Source organism: Ambystoma mexicanum, chromosome 5p (genome assembly GCF_040938575.1).
Source record: "Ambystoma mexicanum isolate Mex_15411 chromosome 5p, UKY_AmexF1_1, whole genome shotgun sequence".
NCBI lineage: Eukaryota > Metazoa > Chordata > Amphibia > Caudata > Ambystomatidae > Ambystoma > Ambystoma mexicanum.
In genome coordinates this window covers 1,270,499,859-1,270,517,154 of record NC_090930.1, presented here as the reverse complement: position 1 = coordinate 1,270,517,154, position 17,296 = coordinate 1,270,499,859, and the positions used below count along the sequence as shown (strand labels likewise).

The window sequence follows — 17,296 nt, the reverse complement described above, 5'->3', positions numbered from 1 at the left end:
TCAGGGTCTCTGTCCCCAAGAAAAGAAAGTGGAAGCACTCCAGAAACGGAAGGATCCCACAACTCTGCGGGAACTAAGGGGCCTCCTTGGACTGACTAATTACAGCAGAAAGTTCATTGAAGGCTACACAGAGATCCCTAGACCCCTGATTAATCTCTTGAAGGGGGGGGTCAAGTGGGAATGGGGTCCAGAACAAACCGAGGCAGTAAGACAACTCAAAAGAAGCCTCTCACAAGCGCCTTGCCTAGCTTACCCTGTCAGAAACAAGGAGTTCTTCCTGGAGACAGGGTTCTCTAATCCGTGCTTGATGGCAGTATTATACCAAAAGCATGACAAGGTCAAGAAAGTAATCTCCTATGCAAGCAAAACTTTATCCTCTGTGGAGGAAAAATTCAACGATTGTGAGAAGGCACTCCTGGCAACGGTGTGGGCATTGAAGAATTACCGCCCGCTTATCCAGGGGGAACACATCATAGTGGAGACTCCACACCAGCCTCTGCAATATCTCCAAAGTGACAGAATCCGGGCCAGAAATGTGAGTAATTCCCGAATTACTTCCTGGATTCTGTCAATGCAAAGCTTTCTTGTAGAGGTCAGAAATGGCCAAAACAAGAAGAGTCCCCTCGCGCAAGGTCTGGCTGACTTGCATGATTGTACCAGAGAAAACTGTCTCGAGGACGAAAGTCTAAAAATCAAGGACAACTTGGAGGCATACCTTAATTCCCCACACAAAGTCATTGAAGAAGACAAGTGTGAGGGAATGCCCACTGTCTATGTGGATGGATGCTCTAACCATGTTGACAACAACTGGGAGAAAGAACTGGTGGCCGGCGTAGGGAATGCATGGGTGAAGGAGTTTCCAGAACCCTCCGCTGGATACAAAATTGGTCCCCGAAGTAGTCAGGTTGCAGAATTGATGGCTGTGCATCAGGCCATCCTCACTGCTGTCCAACATCAACTCCACGAACTGGTCATAATCACAGATTCGGATTATATACGGAACGGGTTCGTGGAGCACCTGCTCAACTGGAAAACCAGAGGCATGTTATGCGCTAATAACAAACCCCTGAAACATGGGAAGTTAATCCAAAATATTGATGATCTGGTCACATCGAATGGGATGACCATCTACTGGAAAAAGATCAAGGGTCATTCCAAAGTAGAGGGACCAGACAAAACTGGAAATGACTTAGCTGATCAGCTGGCCAAAACCGGGGCTATCCAAGGGCATCTAATAGAATTAGTGTCCCTGTTGGGGGAAATCCAGGTCACTGCTATCACTAGGTCCCAGACAAATGCTCACAATGATCTTTCAACTGCACAATGGAGTAAGGAGACCCCTGATGCTGATTTAATTACAGCTCAGAAGGGGGATCCAATTATTGGTAAGTTTTACCAACACCTTGAGGACCCTGAGAACTTTCCACTGACGGATATCGATTACATTGGGAAAGAGGACCTAAGAGTGTTGATGAAATGTCCAAAAATGTTCCGAATCCAAGACGGTTTGCTGGTAAGGAAATCCAAAGCTGGCCACGATCAGTGGGTGGTTCCTACCTCATTCCGAAGCCTGATGTTAAGTCACGCCCATGATGCGGCCACCGCCGGTCATAGGGGGTTTCACACAACACTGGAAATCTTAAGAGAGGTTGCATACTGGTCACACATGGGGCAGGACCTCGACCAATACTTGAAGGGGTGTCTTGTGTGTGCACAATTTCAGCCATCATCCCTCACACACCGTGCGCCTCTCCAAAAGAGGGGGATGACACTGCCATGGTCAGATTTGCAAATCGACTTTGTAGGCCCTGTAATCCGCTCGTCTAGAGGAAACAAGTACATGTTGACCGTTACATGCTTGTTTACCAAGTGGGTGGAATGTCTCCCAGCCCCAAACTGCAAGGCAGAAACAGCAGCTGCCCTGATGATTAACCACATCTTTTCCTGTTTTGGTCTACCTCAAATGATTGAGTCAGACAGAGGTAGCCACTTCACCAGTGAAGTAATGACAAAGATGTGGGAGATTCTGGGGGTTAAAAGAAAGCTACACATTGCTTACAGGCCAGCTTCTTCTGGAGCAGTAGAGAGATACAACCGAACCATTGTGAGCATATTAAAAAAGTTTGTGGCAGATTCTGGGCCAAGTTGGGATATCCGATTACCTCTGGTCCTAGTGGCCATCAGATCTACCCCTTCATCTGCAACCAAATTGTCACCATTTGAGTTGATGACTGGACGCAAGATGGTGCTTCCCCAGCATTTGCTCTACAGAACCCAAGAGCAAACGTTGATAAATGCCTCCACAACTCATGAGTATGTGAAGAATTTAAGGAAACACCTTCAGCATGCTTTTGCCTATGCTCAGCGGAATCTAGAAAGATCAGCCGAGAGCATGAAGACCCACTATGATTTAAAAACTACCCGAAAGGAATATAAGGAGGGTAATCGGGTCTATCTATACAATTTCCAAAGGAACCAGGCCAAACAGCGAAAATTCTTGCCTACATGGAAGGGACCGTTTGAAATTATAGACAAGATCTCCCCTGTTGCCTATAAGATCTGCATCCCCAAAGGCAGTCTGGCGGAAGGGGAAGACAAGTGGGTACATATAAATCAGCTAAAGTGTTGCCATCCCAGGCACACTCTGCAGCAACTGGAGGAGTCCTCTGCAATACCAGAGGGGGCCGCTCCAGAGTAATTCAGTTCCAACCCTAAAATATCCCATATATAGTCTCTAAAATATTATGACGCTTGTAAGCCACTGTCTCTGAATTATATCTTGTTTTTAAAAATTGGAATGCTATGTCTATTAAAGTATAAAATGTATATGTCGCCCCACTATATCAATAGTGGGGGAGAAATGTCTATGAATAGGTATTGCTGCTTTCCTTTGTCATCCTAGGAGAAAGAAAACATGGAGACTGACGACGGAAGGCAACCTGGGGACCGGAAGCGAAGATCCGAGGGGCCCGTGGTACCGCCCAATCCTCCCATCAGGACCAGCAAGGAGAACTGATTGATAGACTGGAGGGAGGAAAAGATGCTGAACGGTGCCACCTATGGAATTGGAAGAAGAGGAGGCGAACATCCCAGATCTTGCAAGTTCCATCAGTGAAAGGACAGAATGGCCATCGCAAGAGGGGGGGCTTGTGGGCTGTTTTTACCCATGCATCCAAGCCCTATCATAAAACTGGGCAGTACTGGCATGGAAAACATCATGATGGCCAGAACTCCCCAGAGAGTGCACAGGGAAAACATGAAGAATAGGCTGCCACCCATTTTTGCCTATGTTGTGAGCACAGGAGGGCACTGCCTAAAAACACCATTGGGCTACACACACAGTAGCCTGAAATCATTGGGAATGGCAATGCTGATTGCCAAAAAAGCAACTCAGAACTGTGGGGAATTCATTCTTAATCCCAAAAATGGTTGCATTACCAGTACTCACCACTATCAGAAAGCCGGCGTTTTAAAACCACCAGAATTTTGTGTAAAACTGAACAAATGAAACAAAACCAGACCAAGGAAAGACTTGCTAAGAGGTGGATACAATGTAAAACTATATTCTGAAATGACTTGAAGGAAGTAATTATTTAATGTATATGTAAAAACTGTAAGTGATTTAAACTGGGAACAAAAAGTGACATTTAGCTGAAACCTGGCTTAATGAAACTGGATTCTGCCTGACAACTACCCCCGACAGGAGTTGAAACCTGCTCAGCCACTCTTCCCCTTGCCAAAAGGAGTTGTCACCGCTCTGATTAGATTAGGGGTGGAGCAGCTGGGGACTACAGGGAGTTGAACAAAGGCCTGTCCTGGACTCAGGCAAATGTTATATTGGGGGCATCGTAAAATAGCTTCCTCTTGGGAGAAACTGGGGCGCAGCTGTGCCTCTGTGAACAAGCTGGCTTGGGGGAAGTGGATAAACCAGTTATTCCACCCTGTGATGGGGGAAGCCATACCCCTTTTTGACCAGGGCATAATTTTAAAAAGATAGATAACTCACAGTGCGGTAAGTAATATAATTATTTTTGTGATTTTTCTGTGAACATTTTGAGAGGCGTTAGGACCCTGTGGTGTATTCTGGGGGATTGCTAGCGGAAAATAGGGTCTCACTCCAAATGTATGCATGTTAAAAATCTGACACTTTATCATCTGTAACCCACATCCCTGGTGCACATTTGTGTAATATCTGGAAAGGTTTAGAGGTCGTTATCTGGATGAAAAGGGGAGAATTCTGTCATCAATGGACACAACATCGTACAAAGACAGGGATCTGATTGTTTGGTGCTACAGAAAATATGTTAACTGGACCTATAATATTAGAAAAATGGTGCATAGATAAATATGTATTTGGGTCAGAAATAGATTTGTGTGCAATCTGACAAGGGGAGGTTCCTCTGACCATAAAACCTACAGCATCACTCTGGCTCACATTTCCTTCCCCCAATCAAGGGAGAGAGGAGGAATTGGCCAATGATGAGTGAGAGGGGCAGGTTTAGTTATGACCAACGCACACGCCCATTTTCAAAACACATAAAAAGAGACTGCTGGGACAGGTAGGGAGATTCAATTCCATTTGCTGCGGAGCATGCTGACCGACGACTTCACATCCAGAGATCCAGACTTCAAATCCATCAATCTCCAGAACCTGTAGCAGTACCCAGAAAGCAGTGTTACATCCAGAATCCAGAGAGGCTAGACCAGCAGTGCAGAGCTGACCCAGATCGCTGTGAGCAGAACCGGTGCCTGATTGACCCGCCGAGCAGACAAAACTGCAGCCGGACGTGTTGACCAGATCCGTGACGAGGCCTAGTTCAAATTTATATTGTGAGTACCTAGCAGAACTGTGCAGAACCAATCTCTTTGTTAAAATAATCTAATCCAAACTATTTTAACCTAAGTAGAACTGCCTCCTAGAAATCGTGTCATCTGTCATTTTTAAAGCTGCACAACTGTCACCTGTCAATTCTGCAGCTGCAAGCTGTCATTTTGAGTTTACTTTAAATCCGAAAAACTACCTTTATTTAATCGTCCATATCTCTGGAACCGTTTGGGCTAGGAACGAAATTTAACTTCCATCTGAAGGCTTAGAATGTAAGTTTTCCACCAAGCACAGAACCGACTTCCTACTCCTTATACTTTGTCTGTTATCAGGATTTACGCACTCGCGAAATTTACAGCGATTTGCGATTTTGGCTCAATTTCTCCACTTGTCAAAATAGCAGCTCCATTCTTTCTTTTGTTAAAATCCGTTGCAACTTGGTAATAACTCATAGAGCATTGCTAAAGTGAGCCTGAACTAATACCAACACACATCCCCCACTCACCCTGAATCTCTAGAGGGAATTAAAATTAGTTGGCACATTTTCCCATCCATTACCATCACATTTAAAAAGCATTTTGGGCCTGTGTTTAAAACTCCTACCTGTTTCCTCTAAGCTTGCTGGGGGGGAACTGAATTTCGTATTGTATTTGATTGCATTCCTGAGAACTGTGTGCTCCTCTTTCCATCTCCTTCCATTTCTTACATTGCATAGGGGAGGGGGGTGAATTGCCAGAGAAAAAGTGATTATCTTATCTTTTGCTAAAATCATAACAAGTTATTTCTGTACTGCATTTTATTCCACCTTGCGTTTCCTTGAACCATATAAAGCATTCTTTCCCACCTTGTTCTTCTGTTCCTATTCATAGTTACCTCTTGCTGATTACTGCTCATATGTCTAAGTGTACTATCAGATATTAATTTATTATAAAGTGTGATATATATATATATTGTTTAAATTCTCAAATAAACCTTTTAATTTGCAAAACAAACCTACTTCTTGTCTCAGTGGGGTCAGGGGGATTCTAAGAGGGGGGTGTTATACAAGGGTGGTCATCCAGAGTACTGAACTAGACATAAAAATACATTAATAAGGGTTTTCCTCAGCATGCCAGACTAGGCATTGACTTGGCTGTAGTGTTGATTGAATATCGCTTACAGACCCTCCCAGGTCCAACTTGGGTCCTTCCTCTCTGACGTCTTCTTCTCCACCTGTGGTGTTCTAATCTCTCTCCCTGGCTTTTCAACCAGTACCTGTCACTCCTTGCCCACTGCATTGCCGCCCTCTGCCCCAACTTTCAGTGCTATGCGGACGATACCCAGCTCATTTTCAGGCTACCCTCGGCCTCCTCCTCTCCTTCCCTCATCTCTGACTGTCTGTCTGCTATCCAGGAATGGTGTGCTGCCAATGACCTCTGCCTTAATGCCAGTAAGTCTGAGATTCTACTCATTGGCACACCCACTCTCCTTTCCTGCAGCTATCTGGCTGGCCTCTCTTGGCCCTCTTCCTGCTCCTACCTGCAAGGCTAAAAACCTTGGGGTCATCTTCGACTCTACACTCTCCTTCTCTCCTCACATATCTGACGTCTCTAAGAAGTCACACTACCAGCTGCACCTCCTCAGAGGTATTCTTCCCTTCCTCTCCTTCCCCCAGAAGCTCACTGTCTCCCGAGCCCTGGTTCTCTCGAAGCTGGACTACTGTAACAGCCTCTATCTTAATCTGCCTGCCTCCACTCTCCGCCCTCTGCAACTCATCCAGAACAGAACTGCGAGACTTGTCCTTGGACTCAAGCCCAGGGACCGTATCTTTCCAGGACTGAAATCTCTACACTGGCTCCCAGTGGCTGCGAGGATTAAGTTTAAAACCCTCTGCATTATCCACAAGGCCTTCTGGGGCCTGGGGCCAAAATACCTTCAACTCTCTCTGCCTAAATATCTTCCTTCCCGAGCCCTTCGCTCATCCGTCTCCAACTCCCTCAGGGTCAACCGCTTCTCAAAGCAACGAGCTGGGGGTAGATCTCTCTCCGCGGCAGGGGCCTCCCTCTGGAAAAGACTTTCTGCCTCCCTGAAACTTGAGGAGATCCATCTCCGGTTCCGGAAGCACCTCAAAACCTTCCTCTTTGCTTCTGCTTTCTCTGTCCCTCTCCCCTGCTAATTCTACACTGAAATTGCACTGAATCTGCAACTGGGCCACTCTCACCGACCTCGGTCCTGGGCCCAGCCACCCTCCACTTGCACTGCCTCCCTGGCATCGCATCCCCTGCACTGCGGGACTGTCTCTGTATCCCTACAGCCCCCCCTTCCCAGCACTTGCCTGCACTTACCTTGCACTTGCCACCAGCTGGCCCTATTTATTTATTTATTTTTATTCTACTTACTTGTACTGCACTTCCCCCTCCCTTTCCCCTTGCACTTTTCCCTTCCCCTACCCCTGCACTTGCGCGGTCTGAATGATACCTGGCCTAGTAGGATCGTTGTCTGTCTTCCCCTTGTTCCCCCCCCCTGCCTCGTCGCGCCTTGAAACACTTGTCTATAGGCATGTTACAAATGCCATATCATATCATATATCATAGCCTTGCACTTTTAAAGGCCAATTTAGAACAACCTTGACATTCATTAATCAACCTATCGATAATGTCCTGTATATGTATGTTGAACAAGAGTGGGGCCAAGGTGCACCATTGTCTGACCCCTCTCACTACATCAAATGGGTGGGATAAATCGCCTCCCAATCCATATCTAACACTTGCATTTTTGCAAGAGTACAACTGGGAGATAATATAAATCAAACTCCGGGGGGCTTTATGGGCCATTTGTATTTGCCATAGTGTTTTCCTGCTAACAGTCAAAAGGCGTACTAAGATCTAAGAAGGCCATGTATAAATTCATTTTTCTCATGATTGCATATTTCTGAATCAAAAGTGAAAACATGAAACACTGGTCAATGGTGCCCCGATTTGCTCTGAATCCACCCTGAATGTTATGGATAACTCGTTCTCTGTCTGCCCATTCTTGTAAGTGCCTCAATATCACAGTACCAAACACTTTCGCTATACTATCTAGGAGTGAGATTGGGCGATAATTTGCTGGCTGATCTTTCCACCCTTCTTATAAATTGGGAAGATCACAGCCTGTTGCCATGAGGGTGGGCTATCACCACGGGACAGTACAGCATTAAACACCTTGGAGAGGACCTTGGCCCATGTAACCATCTCTTCTGTTAAGAAATCAATGGGAATGAGGTCGGGGCATGCAGCCTTTCCTGGTTTAAATGAGTTTATGGCTGCAGCCACCTCCTCGATGGTCACCATCATGGTCCCCCCTGCGCTAACTGAGGCAGCGGAATATGTACTAATCCGTGCCAATGCTGTTTTATAAAGACTTGAGAAGTGTGACCGCCAATCGCCCTTGCTTATGCAACTCTGCATTGCACACTCTCCCTCTGGGGCTCTATCGGCCACCTATTTCCAGAATAAGACACCATCCCCTGCTTGTAGGGAATTTAGGAGGGATGACAATTTCCCTGTGGAAAACCTTTTCCTTTTTAAACTGAGCATGTTCTTATATTCCACTTGTAATGCTAGCAGTTCAGACTTATCAAACCCCCTTTCCCTTTTGATGCAATCCCTTTCCCTTTTGATGCAATCTATAATTTTACCTTTTGCAAGTGGCAATCTCTATCATACCAGCCTGGTCTTGTTATAGCCAATCTTTTCACAGTCTTGATGGGGAAGAGATAAAAGGTATAAGATTGGCTGTTAGGGACTCATTCTCACTGAGGTTTGATTCTGCATCCATGGGTTCAAAGCCGATTGCTTGGAAGTTTCCAATAATCAATTTATATTTACACAGCTGTGGATCGTGATTCATTGATTTGGACCACTTCATTGTCCTCCTAGCACTACCACTAATTTCCACTGGATGTGAATTAGCTGGGAGTACACAATCAAACTGGTTGATGGTATTCCCTAAGAGATTTACGGTAAGAGGGAAATTATCACTTTCGCTCCTGTCCGCAATCTCAAAATCGAACACTCTATCCCAGTCAGGCACAGAAACAAGGGTGTAATCAATTAGGGAGCTCCCCTTGTATCCCTGCAAGGTCATCTTTGCCAGTTGATCCCTTACGAATCTGCCATTGCATTCTAGATTATGCACGCTGATTCCAATTCCTGAATGTATTGTCTCCTAGGGTGCCTTGCTATCAGGGCCGGGATATTCGAGACCTAGTCCTGGATGTCCCATAGCTCTGATAGTTCTTTGAGGGGCTCAATCTGCAGACTACTAGGAGGAGGGGGTTGATGTCATGTTTCCGCCAAAGCCTCTAATGTGGCTGTGCCCTGTGTATCAGCAGGTTTGTTATTGATATTATATAATCAGACCTTTTCTTTAGCCCCAAACCTGATTGATAAGGCTTGTAGATCCTGGGACCCCAAGTGGAGCTGTTCAATCCTCCAATCGACCGATGTATGAAACCAGGCCTATAAACCCCGACTATGTCCTTATGACCCTTAACTGCCAGAATGGCAAAGGATTGATAAACCTGGAAAATCGGGGGCTCAACTGCCCAAGTCTGCTGCACCCAGTTACCTACGGGTTTGGTGCACACTACAAATTAATAAACAAACAAACAAACAAACATAACAATTTGAAATTTTCAGATGTAAGTACACCAGTCAGGAATGTCCAGCAACCATGTTGACACCATTAATGTTCCAGGATAGGAGCCTTATAGGGCCCTTTTCACTCACATTGTGCTTCCCTACACCCCCCAGTCAATCGACTCCTTCTAGATCTATGTGCTTTACCACCCATCTGGTACATGATGATCCCCCTGGCCCTGCTACTCCCAATAACCAATTATTATAAAATTCTCCATGTGAGCCACAGGGCCTATTTCCCACTGGGGTCACAGCCCCCGGTTTGGCCATTAGGCCCAAACAACATTTCGTCCGATCGCAGTTGGATTCCTACTAAATTAGAGGGAAGTGATCTGTGGTCCATACTAAACAAACCCTCCACCAAAAGCCACAAGGAAAGAAAGACCTGTACATAGTCCATTTTAGCACCAGGCAGTGAGCCCCTAGTAAAATACAGGATATCATCACTGATCACTGATAACATCCCTTTCTATGGCGGATCCAGTGAGTACATTTATTCTTAAAAGGTTCCTGATTCTCAAAAGAATACAAGGGTAGTTTAGGTATGTTAATCATGACCACAGAAGGTCTAGGCTCTCTCGCCATAATGTTCAGAGGGGTTCCATTTCTACTAGATTTAAAAATTGAAAAACTTCTCAAAGCAGAGCATTGGCGTCGGTTAGCGGAGGAACCTGCCCACCGGGGCAAAATGCCCTCTGGCTGCAGAAATCTCCCCCTGGGCGTAGTGGGAGTTTCTGATATCCCCACCTCTCTGATTCACTGAATATTTGGTTAAGCAGGGGATTGATGGGTTCAAATCAGTTACAGCGTTTCCTCTTGGATGTTCTACTAGGCCCACACTTCCACCAACTTCATCCATACAGGACTGATTTCCATCCTTCGTTAGTTGGATTATAGTGTCCACCTTTTCTTTAATGTTCTTTAAGTCTCCCAATAAATCTACCCGCCATGAGTTAATAAAATGCAAGATTGATTCTTTAAAACCCGCAAGGGACTCTTCCAATGCCACACTGGTTGCTTTGTTTTCATGAGATCCCGGCCCAGAGGGACCGTTGTGCAAGGGACTTGTTTGATTTCCAATTTCTTGGAATGTTTTGACGTGTACCGACTGAGTTGAACCCACTCTCTTAGTAGGCTTTGCAGGGCCCTCCACATGTTTTTTACTTTCACTTTTGTAATCCTAGTCACATTTCCCCTTCTCTTACCGCTAACAGTTTTCCATTGACCACCGACTTTGTGTTCAGATGGCGTCATAGCTAAGTGATCCGTGCCAACTGTATCTTCAGATATAGGTAAAAAAGGGTTTGCCAGGGGGCGTGTAGGCCATACTAGCAGTGCAGATGTTTCTTGTGGGGTGGGCGCAGGTAGACAACAGATGCCCCCAGAGGCAATGTCCTGCGTTAACAGTGACTCAGATGGTGCAACTGTACTGTTGTAACAGCCCTTGCCCATTTCACCCCCAGGGAGAGGTTTACACACACAGCAGGTTCAATGATAATAGGATTGGATGGTCCTTTCACTAAAATATAATTTGTGATAACAAAGGTAAAGTTTCTTCTTCCGGTTTGTCCTGGTTTAAGTGCGGTTTCAAAGTGGTTCAATGAATCTACCTCTGTGATGTGAGGACCTGGCCTTTTTCAGGATTCAGGCTGCCTGGTGGTAGGCTCATCAACATCTCAGAAAGTAATTAGGTCCTCCTTACCCGCCATGGCCACATAGTTTGATTTCATGAGGAGAGGGGACGTCAAGATGGCATTTGCTGGAGGTGCAGTCCTGTTAGCTGGTATATTGTTATGCCCTAGTCCTCAGGCTTTCAGAGAGCCCCCATCCTCAGTTCCGTCAAGATTGAAAAGTAGATCCTTGATCTCAATAATCATATTATTAACATCACTGATTGGTCTAAGTAATCAAGTGATTTTCCGTTGACACCCCCTTACCCCTGTGGTTGCTGCACCTTCTGCCTTCCTTTTCGCCATTATATATGTGAAATATGCAAATACGCGAGGCGGAAGAAGAAACAAAAGGTAGGGAGTTGCAAATATCCACAAATTACTGTGCCTTAGCTTCCCAGCCGATGATCAGGGGATAAGCAACTGCCATCTCTGTCGCTCTGACATCTGCATCTGCAAGAATTCACCCTCCAGTTGTGAAAACAAAGAAATAATATCGAGGCTGAGTACCCCAAAAGGAAATACACCAAACACGGGTTACAAAGGAACATACAAATATCTTTTATTTTATACTGAACAGTTTCAAAGGACAAAGTAATAGATAGCTATCGGCCCTCAGTACAACAGAGCGAACTCCAGCGTGGTTCGGTGTGCTCAGCGAGTGGGGCTGTACATTGGAATAGTCACACTTTTATACCATTTGCGAACATGATGTCCAACCCTACTGCGGGTTAATATTCCTCTAATACATTACTGATCATGGGTTCATGCCGAGTTCACACATCTATCATCTATATGCTTAGGGTTTGCCTTTAATGCATTCTCCAACAAGTCTACACAGTAACAGTGTATTTTAGGATTTCTCATAGAGTCCTCTTGAAACATGAATACAATGCAGTTAAACAAGTGTTCTCAGTTCAGTATTTGGATACATTGTTCTTAACATATGCTCGCGGATTAGTTTCATTGGCACGAGTAATCCTTTACACAAAGGTCAACGAAGGACAAAGTCTCAGTTCACGAACCCAACATGTGGCCTGTAGGCAAGTTACATATTAGTTGTACATAGAGGTCAAGACGGCCATGTTGTATTTCGGAATGACATCGTCCACCATTCTAACTCACAAGGTGACTTTACAAAGAGAACCTAAAATGGCGGATTGACCTAAAAGGGCGTCTTACATTGATGCTAAGGTCAGGACCTTGCAACACTGATTTCTTCGCAAGTGGCTTTACAAGCAGCTTGGCGTAGGCCAATATACATATATTCAGTGCAATAGGAGGCACAATATAATTTCCTGTTTGGCAAACCCTCCTTTTGGCCTATGCCAAGTGCTAAACTACTTCTGATCTCCTTGCAAACAACTCCATGCATCATCATCCATGCACCCTGAATCCCTGTTAGAAATATCTATTGCCATCAGATCATTAGCTAAAATTTCTTTGAACACGTATTCCTTGGAGGTTTTATCTGGGGCATACACTATGTCCTTTTGTACCTATCGCTTGTGTGCAACATTCCCCTAGCATCGCACATATACAAAGGAACAACAGAATTCCCAAAATGATCAGTAAGACCGAAAGTACGTTCCAACCCCAAGATCGCAAGAAGTCCCAGAACCAAGCGCTAAGATCCCAGTTTCCCTCGGGAACATGCACTTCTGAACTAAGGACGTGCAGATTCTGTATTGTTTTGAAGATAGTTGGGGAGGAATCTGGCACAAAAACACAGCAAGCGGACCCCACTAATTTACTCACTCCACAACGTTCATCCAGAATGACATCTAATGCCACCCGGTTCTGGAGCGCTTCTAGACTTATCGCTTTCTGTTCTAATGTCATATTATAGAGTATGTCCGTGGTCCGGTTGATGGTTCTCTCCAGTACTCTCACTAGTCTTCTGACATCTTCGGATTTCGCTATCTGCCCCCAGAATGGCACAAATTATTTTGCTACATCTCCCAAGACCTGTGCTGGAGTGTCACCATTCTCGTCCCGCCGTTGACGAGCCTTTGAAACCTCTCCAGTACTAGCTATGAACACCCCAGGTAACAGGATCCCTAAATAACAGGTTCCCTGCCAATCCCTGGGTAACCATGGAAATGCTACATTACCGCAAACAAAGTAGACAGGTTCGCCTACATACAAAGGTCTCTCTTCCCCAGTCAAATTTGCAACGTTGACACAACCTTTAAAATCTCCCATTGACTGAGTACCATTCCTCTGTATGCAGATAGAAACTGAATCGGGGCTATGGTTAACAGTCTAAGAAGGAGGCATGGCATCCTTATTGCCTATCGGAGCCATCTTAAAGGAAATCAAAGATTGAAAGGGACGAAACAGTCTATCAGAAGGCCTAATAGAAGCAAATTAGTACCATCAAAGTTCCCCGAGATGCTATCGTTCCATCGGCCAGAGAACAGTGCTCTAAGAGAAGCATAAGAAGCAGTTGTCAAAGGTAATGGATGAATATACCAACCTAGCCCCTTATCCCCATGTTGCGTTAAATGCGAGCAGACCCAACAGTTGGAACTATTAAAAATGGCATGCGTAGCATTCATGATAAATAACGGAGTATTGGTATGATACCTTTGTCTATGCTGGGAGTCCCTAGGGGACAGAGTATGCAAATGTACAAAGGGAGTAGGAACAGTGGGTACATTTTCAGTCGGTAACAGGGACTCTAAAGGATGAGTTTCCTCGAGGTACCATAGGCCTAAAACAGTGACTATTATAAAACCAAATATTATTATAAAAACACAGAAATACGTTTTCGGGGCCCAAGTGCTTTGTCCATTACCTCAGCTGGGCACACGATCATTTACAAGTCCCATACGAGCGGTAGCGGTAGCAGGCATTGTAGTCTTCAAACGGAAAACCCCAATGTTCGTTGCTGGCGACCTCCCAGCCGCGCAACTTCTTAGTCCTTCCGCAACCCTAGCCAACAGAATCCCCTTTTCTCAAATAATTATTTGGGCCAAAAGCAAGCCCTCGATGATTCTTTTCCTTCCTCGGATGCACAGCCAAACTGTGCCGTAAGTCTATTTTCTTGGACGCAGATTGTACCTTACTTTTCCCGGTACTGATTGATCCGGAAACAATGTGTCGTCACTTCCCGTTGGAAGCAACGTATCAAGAGCAAGTGAAGATGCCGAATTTGAATTTACAGTTTCCGGAAGCAAAACTTTTGGAGAGTGTGGAGACAGAATGATGGGTTCCCCAAGCCTCACGGGCTCAGAAAGATTCTCTGATGCACTCTCAGCGCTATTTACTGCTTTGGGATCGTTGATTGCAGCGTTAGCGAGGTGTTCTGTTTCTTTTGTATCGTGTGGCACTGGGTGAGGAAATCTCTTGACATGCGTCGCATGGATCCAGTTCTTTCTGCCTGCGACACGCACCGCCATCTGTGTGACCAGCAGGACCTGGAATGGGCCCCGCCAACGAGGTGCAAGGCAGGAAGAACGCTTAAATGCCTTGATGAGCACCCAGTCCCCAGGCCATATGCTGTGGCCCGGGCCCTCGTATCGCACAGGTAAAGCCTCTCGCACCTGGTGATAAATCAAATACAGGTTTTTAGTCAACTGGCTGCAACAATCTGAAAGAAGTACATTTTCAAAATTTTTCCAAGGATCTACATTTAGGAAGATTCCAGATATTGGCAGGTCTCACCATTACCACCTCAAATGGAGAGAGCGCAGTCTTAGTTTGAGGGGTTGTATGCATGGCTAATAACATGATTGGTAAGGTGTCCGGCCATTTTAATTTAGTGCCGGCACACTTCTTAGCAAGCTTGTTCTTGGTGATAGCATTGTGTCTTTCTACTAATCTGGTGCTCTGAGCGTGTCTGGCCGAATGGAACCGTTTGTCGATCTGTAATGCCGCACATATCTGCAGAATTACAGCAGCGACAAAATGTGGAACATTGTCTGACCAGATGACTCTTTCGCCCGAACCGAGGAAAAAATTCCTTTAACATGGTTTTCACAGTAGTCATGGCTATAGAATCTTTGACAGGGAAAGCCATGACCCATTTACTAAAAGCACAGATGACAACTAATACATACTTCATATTGTTGCACCGTTCAATTTCAATAAAATCGAAGTGAATGACTTCAAAGAAGGTGGCCCAAAACTTCCCCTTGGAGTTGATGTCCCCTTTCCCACATTGTGTTGTAGGCAAATCATGCAGTCCTGAACAAAGCGCTGGTCAATTTTCAAAATTTTGTCATTTGCCCAACTTTCTCTAACATTTTCATAACTTTCTGGGCACATATATGCGTAGGGCCATGGGCCATAACGACCATCATCATCACATAAGCATCAGGGAGTAGCCATTTCCCTTCAACTATGTCCACCCAACACCCATCATCATCGAATTTCCCCAAGCCTTCAGCCCACCTCTTGGATTCTTCTAACGTGGCATGGGCTTGGATATCCCATACAGACCCGACACCCTCGTCCATTGCATAGGCATTTACAGTCTCCGTTGAAACATACATCTCCGTAAAGAGATCAGGGGCAGTTTGTCTAGCTATCTGATCAGCGAAAGCATTCCCTTTTCCTATATCATCTATAATCTTTCGATGTGCTGCACATTTCACAACAGCTAACTGAGTAGGGAGCGCAAGCGCTGAGATCAGTTGTACTATTAGGGAGCCATATTGGATCTTTGTGCCATGAGAAGTCAAGAACCCTCTCTCTGACCAAAGTCTCCCAAAGTTGTGAACCACCCCAATGGCATACTGACTATCAGTATATATGTTTACTGTAAAGCCCTTCGGAAAGTTCACAAGCTCGGGTCAATGCTATAATCTGTGCGGCCTGCGCAGAGTTATGTGTAATTCTCTTGGTTTCCACGACCGTGCTCAACGTGGTAATTGATTAAGCAGCTGTGGATGTACCATCCGGAAGTTTGAAGCAGGAGCCATCACAAAACAGCTCTCCTTGCGGATTGTTCAAAGGAGTGTTTTTTAGATCAATTCTACCCTTTGTCTCTTGTTCGGTAGTATACAGACAGTCATGTGACTCTTCGTCGCCGCAAGCAGTACCTTGCGGTAAAGGTAGGAGTTCAGCCGGATTAAGAATACAACACTTCTTAATTTGTATGTGGGGAGAAAACAACATCAATTCATATCTCGTCAACCATGCGGAAGTGAGGTGTTGCGTTTGGGTTCTGTTCAGTAGAACATCTACAGAGTGAGGCACCATCAGGGTTAGATCATGGCCTAGGACCATTCCCTCACTCTGTTTTACAGACGCAACAGCAGCCGCAACAGCTCGCAAACATCTTGGCAAAGCACATGCTACAGGATCAAGGGCGGAAGAAAAGTAACCACACGGCCTATTCTTCCCTCCATGTTCCTGCGTTAATACAGCCAAAGCACATCCATCACATGCACAAACAACACAAAGGCCTTTTCATAGTTTGGTGTGCCCAAAACTGGTGCCGAGCATAATGCAGTCTTGAGCAGATCAAATGATTGCTGGTGCTCCGTGTTCCATGGCAATGGCAAAGGAAACAATGCACTTCAAAGCTCGCTCGCCCTCAACTGAGATCTTATATTGTGGAATGCGTGGCAGCTCAATTCCATGTTTCGAGACTATTTTAACAGGCTCAATCTGGAAAACACTGACATCATGGTCGTCAATTTCCCATAAGCACCCTGGTACGTCAATGAATTCTGGCGGCAAATGTCTAGTCAAGAATTGAGAGACAGAAAGTCGCTGTGGTGAAATCGTCAAACGCACTCCGTCAGAAGAACAATGAATTACTGCATTCGATTCTTTCAATAGATTCAACCCCAGAAAATTCTCTCTAACAATTCGAAGTCAACAGAAAAGGACAGTGGTCCGTAAAGGGACCCAAAGAAATAGGTACCGGTGAAGAAACTGGACAGACAACTGGTGTGCCAGAGAAACCTACTACAGAAACATTGGTTTGCACTGACAGTGGAATGTTTGGAACCCGAGAATGATCAATGGAACACTTCTGTGCTCCAGTATCTATCAAAAACAGATGTTTCCTATTACCCACTACCAATTCAACGTAGGGACCTTTCTGATTAACGGGAATAGGCGTAGGTTCCAAACCCTGCTTCGGGCAATCTGAACGAAACAGAATGTCATCAAAAGGAAGCTCT

General features: G+C 45.3%; 1 protein-coding gene across 1 annotated transcript in view; it reads right to left on the bottom strand.

Annotated features, from left to right (window-relative positions):
• The window catches only part of CDH12 (cadherin 12), a 1,497,293-nt gene that overhangs the window by 541,811 nt on the left and 938,186 nt on the right, over nucleotides 1–17,296 (bottom strand). The gene's annotated exons all lie outside the window — the stretch shown is intronic.